Raw genomic sequence first — 6,096 nt, forward strand, 5'->3', positions numbered from 1 at the left:
TATAGAAAAGTAAATATGAAAATGTTAAATCTGTTTTCGTAGAATGTTTTTTTTTTTTTTTTATAGAAAAGTAAATATGAAAATGTTAAATCTGTTTTCGTAGAATGTTTTTTTTCTTCTTTTTCTTTTTCTTCTTCTTCTTTCAGTTTGTCGAGAAAAGTAGGGTAAATTCGAGAATATAGAATATAATACGTTTTTTATTACGAACGAAAAAATTAGAAAAATTAGGAGAAGATACCTACTATGCTTGAACTACGAAGCTTAAAATGGGAGTTTTTCTTTCGAAAATTATTTGGCTGGAGGGAAAAAGAGGAAAAATTTCAGAATAACCAGTTTCGCGTAGTATTTAGAAGAATATTAAAATTTGTATTTGTACCAGTTAAAGGAATAAGTTGAATCGTGAATTTTCGATATTACTTTTTTTTTTTTACGAATATCCCGTGGATTCTGTAACTTTTTATTATTATAAAAATTGTTATTTACTGCGATCACTTTCTTTCCAGATATTTCATCATTTCTGATGTAACACCCTGTATGAAAATCCAGCTACATAGACGACGAGTAAAACTTGTGAAAAGTTTTTAAGTAGTCGTAAACTTTTCAAAAATAAAAAGTAATTTAGCTACGAGATAAAAATATCGCGAACCTGAAAATTAGGGAGATTCGTACGCTTTGTTCCCAGAAATTTAGACAAAACACGGATTACATCGTTTATTACAATATCTATCTGAAAATATTCCAAATTTTTTTATAATTCGGATTACATGAAATAAAATATATTTTTTACCTACGATTCACTTTTAATAAGATCAAACGTGTCTACATCCACGCTCTTTCGTGCTTTTTTTTGTTTTTTTTAATTTCGAATAATCACGAAAATTTTTCAATATTCAATTTACGATTGTGCGATAGAATTCCATTTATCCGAGCTCTGATTATTGGAAATTTTGGTCAGTGCTCGATTAGCCGAACCTCTGCCGATTGAATCTACTTATCTACGTGAATAAACGTGAATTCCTATTACGCGAGCCTGTTTGTATCCCAATGGATTAATAGAATTCTACCGTACAATAGGCGTATTGTACGATAGAATTCCATTTATATAATTCCACTTACAACCACTTGTAAATTTCCTATCTCTTTTCACGGATCGAAATCACGATTCTTTCCTGCTGCGAAATATTTTCAACTTGTCCGATCGAAACAATCGAATCTCTTCGCGCGATGAAAGCCCGATTAGAAACTCACGATTAATCGGTCAACGAAAATTTCCTTTTCGGCGAAACGAACTTCGATCAAAATTTACTTTACTTTGAGCAAAAGTAACTGCCTCGCGTTAATTTTAATCGAAGAAAACGGCCACTTTATAACGACCTATAACGGTTTAAAGTTGAAAGGACGACGAGACGGGAGGTGAAGAGGTACTGGGAACGAGCGACGTTTCGCAGCGGTTCGAGTTGAAGCGAATGCTAATTGCTCTCAAGTTAATTGAGGGTACTAAGAACAAAATTGTTGTATAAGTTTGCGCAGCTACTACTCGGCCCGGCAAACAAAGTGGACAATTGCCCTTGGGCAAGCGTTCGTACGTGCTCCATCCCAGTCTCGGTGTTGTCCGCGATACGACACGCGAGACAAGAAACACATTCGTTGTATACGCTGTCGAACCGTCGTCCAATTCGAACATGCAGGATCGATTATCACTAGACATTCACAGTTGCGAAAGAAATGTTAATACTTTTCATTCGTTGCCATTGTTGACGGATGGCAACACGAAACGTTACGTACTCAATAGTGCATCGATAAGGATAGACGAATTATCACTAGACGCTCGCAGTTGCGAAAGAAATATGAATACTCTTCATCCGTCGCCACTGTCCAAGGATTGTTGACGGATGGCAACACGAAACGTTACGTACTCAACAGTGCATCGATAAGGATCGACGAAGTATCACTAGACGCTCACAGTTGCAAAAGAAATACTAATACTCTTCATCCGTCGTCACTGTCCAAGTATTGTTGGCGAATGGCAACACGAAGCGTTACATATTCGACAATGCATCGATAAGAATCAACGAATTATCGCTAGACGCTCACAGTTGCGAAAGAAATATGAATATGCTTCATCCGTCGCCACTGTCCAAGTATTGTTGACGGATGGCAACACGAAACGTTACGTACTCAACAGTGCATCGATAAGGATCGACGAAGTATCACTAGACGCTCACAGTTGCAAAAGAAATACTAATACTCTTCATCCGTCGTCACTGTCCAAGTATTGTTGGCGAATGGCAACACGAAGCGTTACATATTCGACAATGCATCGATAAGAATCAACGAATTATCGCTAGACGCTCACAGTTGCGAAAGAAATATGAATATGCTTCATCCGTCGCCACTGTCCAAGTATTGTTGACGGATGGCAACACGAAACGTTACGTACTCAACAGTGCATCGATAAGGATCGACGAAGTATCACTAGACGCTCACAGTTGCAAAAGAAATACTAATACTCTTCATCCGTCGTCACTGTCCAAGTATTGTTGGCGAATGGCAACACGAAGCGTTACATATTCGACAATGCATCGATAAGAATCAACGAATTATCGCTAGACGCTCACAGTTGCGAAAGAAATATGAATATGCTTCATCCGTCGCCACTGTCCAAGTATTGTTGACGGATGGCAACACGAAACGTTACGTACTCAACAGTGCATCGATAAGGATCGACGAAGTATCACTAGACGCTCACAGTTGCAAAAGAAATACTAATACTCTTCATCCGTCGTCACTGTCCAAGTATTGTTGGCGAATGGCAACACGAAGCGTTACATATTCGACAATGCATCGATAAGAATCAACGAATTATCGCTAGACGCTCACAGTTGCGAAAGAAATATGAATATGCTTCATCCGTCGCCACTGTCCAAGTATTGTTGACGGATGGCAACACGAAACGTTACGTACTCAACAGTGCATCGATAAGGATCGACGAAGTATCACTAGACGCTCACAGTTGCAAAAGAAATATTAATATTCTTTATCCGCTGCCACTGTCGAAGTATATTGTTGAATGGTAACATGAAACATTACATATCGCACTTACTTCGTAGTGCATTGATAAGGATCAACGATTACTATTAAATTGCAAAAGAAAAAATGTCTTCGACATTTTATTATCACTGTTAAAATATCTAGGAATGATACACGACTCATCGCGTGTTAAGTTGACAATATTTCGACGAATTATTATCAAATACTCATAGCTGTGAAAAAAATATCGATGCCGCTTTTCATATTTCCACTGTCATTGATAAAGCATCGTCGACTTAGCGTATGATATTCCCATCCATCGAGGATGATACGTCGACGAGGATCGACCACTAAACATTCATACGAAAGAAATGTCAATGTTCTCCTCGACTCGTTCGTTGTCACTGTTCGATAATACATCAATGAGAATCGAAACGAATTATCACTAAACATTCGTAGAAAAAAATATCTCTTCGTAATTTAATATCATATTAATATATAATTTTTATTTTCAAAGATTCATCGTCATTGTTGATGAGAATTATTGTAACTGAATTATTGATAATTTATTTATAAATTACATTGGAAATAATCGTATATATTTTAATATTTTCTTATTGACAATATGAAACATAATTAAATATTGAGAGAAATTTTTGATTGGAGTCAAATCAAATCCTCTTCATCGACAGATGAACCTATTTTCGACCTGGATAATAACAGATACACGCAATTATCGTTCCTATTTTGTATATACACAAAGAAACAAGAGATGGAAATGGTAATTAAGATGCAAAGTCACGCGCTATACACTAGCTGTTCCATCGATACGCGTTCTACATGCGTTTCTACTCTGCTCTTTTAACGTACGCGAGATCGAAATGCTTTAAGACGCAGATTTAGATAGATGCATTTACACCGTATCCTGAAGGAACAGTTAGCCGCGATTTTTGGTTCCAAAGCCTCTATATTCGGTTTGATTCGAATTTTACACGCGTCGTAATAAAATATTAAGATTTTCATAGTTTTATTATAGATTTGTTCCGCATATGTTTAAATTCGATTTAAAAAAAATATATTCAATATGTATACCGATATCCCTTCTTTGAGTTATCGCAGGTGTATCGGATATAGACGTTTACGTTTGAAAGGATTTTTCAACATAGATAAGTTCCGGATAAATTTGTAGGATTATACCGAAAAGGCAATGATATTTTCGCATCGTTTCGAAATACTTCGTAATTCTCGAACAACAAGATTCCTATTTTCAAAGATATCAAATTCCAAAACAAAACGAAAGATCGAACGAGGCAAAAGGCAAACAACAACCTATGAAACTCGGTTAACTCGAAACGAAACTCCCCACGATTATGCCAACCTTGCCGAATGAAAGTTGTATTTCCGAGTAAAACTCTAGCATCGAGGTATCTCGACAACAACACGATAATCTCCGCCAAACTCCCTTTTCTTTCCCACTTTCTACCGCTCTCGAATCAAATATTCATCATTCGCGCCTCCACGCCTCCGCCACCCAAACACTCCCTCCTCGCTCGCTCGATAAAATTCCAACGTCCCCCTCCTCTTCCCTTCCCTCAACGATATTCCACGTTCGTGTTCTCGCTTATAAACCTTCTTCCTCCGTAGGCTAATTTTCCACCGAACCATCCCCCCATTGTTCCCGAGTCAAAGAACACGAAAACGATCGGTTTCACGCTCCTAGCCAGGGAGTTAATGCAACATTTCCGGCCAGGAAGGATCAAAACACCGGTTAATTCCGGCCAATTTCGTATTCACGTTGCATATCAAACCTCGGTCGATGTTTGGTTCGCAATAAACACCACTGCTCGCACTTTAATCCCCCTCCTTCTTCCCTCGTTTTCGCCTACTTCGAAACCAGCCCACTAATCTTAGATCTGATCCCGTGCATACGTAAGAAACGGACGCCTCGTGCAACACCGCCATTCCAACTCTTTGCGCTCCGCAGAGATCCATTTATCGATCGATGCGCCGAAGGAAAGGTTTCCATTAACCAAGGCGTACCAACCAAGGCGTGTTACTAGCTGTACAACTGTTTCATCAGCCCGGATGGCGCATATATCGGCGTACATTGTGACTGGCCAATTGCCGTCACGTAGAACCGATCGAAAGGTGGGGACCAGCTACTTACTTACCTTACACAGTGATCTCTGTGTATACGTGTGTACATCTGGCTGGCCTGACCCGTGCATCAACGCGCATTATATTGGCAACGAATCAATAATACCTACGCATACGCGTTACGTTGCTTATCACGTGCACGTCTTTGTGTCTGTGTAAATTTACCATGTGTGCACGTTATGTTATATTCGCGTATTATGTGATACGTAGGATGGTACATGGTAGGATGGTAGCTCGAAATGATGCTGCGTGTAAAATTTCTCCTTTTTTTTTTTTTTTTTTTTTGGTTTATAACTTCGTTTTTATTTTTTTCTTTTTTTTTTTTTTTTTAGGGAATTGTGTTTGGAAACCGATGAAATAGAGGAAAAATTTGGCGAAAAATTTGGCTAATTTCTGATTGGATATAGGCGAAATATTGATAGAAATATCGAGTCATTTTAAACGCACGAAAATAAACGAAAAATATAAAGTTTATTATCGTTTACCAGTTTTCGAGAAAACAAAATATGAAAATTCGTCGAATATTTTACCACTTTTGTCTAATTCCTTTTTTTTTTTTTTCTAAATTTTATCAATTTCCAAATGATCCATTTGAAGATTATTCCGATCAAAAATTATCCAAATGTTTTTTCCTGATAGAAGATCGTTTTAAAACAATTTTTCAAAAAAAAAAACGAAACCATTCGAACGAAAAGAAATATCAATCCTTCTAATATCGACTCTTGCTCCTGTATTCCATATATATCCTATATATATATATATATTCTATTTCTATCACGACGCCGATGTGATATCGCGTCGCATCTGCACGGAAATTTATGCAAAGCAGCCCCGCTTGAATGGGGAACCCTCGCGAGGGCGAGCAGGAGAATGAACCCGATTCCGTGACCCGCCGATCCTCGGGAAACA

The 6,096-nt window shown here is 37.8% G+C and overlaps 1 protein-coding gene across 6 annotated transcripts in view; it reads left to right on the forward strand.

Annotated features, from left to right (window-relative positions):
- LOC102679452 (hemicentin-1) overlaps window positions 1-6,096 on the forward strand; it is a 93,110-nt gene that overhangs the window by 75,111 nt on the left and 11,903 nt on the right. The window contains exon 1 of one of the 6 annotated variants that reach the window (XM_031510052.1): window positions 5,160-5,178. The exons of 4 other annotated variants lie outside the window; for them this stretch is intronic. The gene's annotated coding sequence lies outside the window, so the exon portion shown is untranslated. Of the gene's footprint in view, window positions 1-5,159; window positions 5,179-6,096 lie in introns of those variants that run through there. One more of the 6 variants, XM_031510050.1, reaches the window with a different exon arrangement.

This window comes from Apis dorsata, unplaced genomic scaffold (assembly GCF_000469605.1).
Source record: "Apis dorsata unplaced genomic scaffold, Apis dorsata 1.3 scaffold_199, whole genome shotgun sequence".
Classification (NCBI taxonomy): domain Eukaryota; kingdom Metazoa; phylum Arthropoda; class Insecta; order Hymenoptera; family Apidae; genus Apis; species Apis dorsata.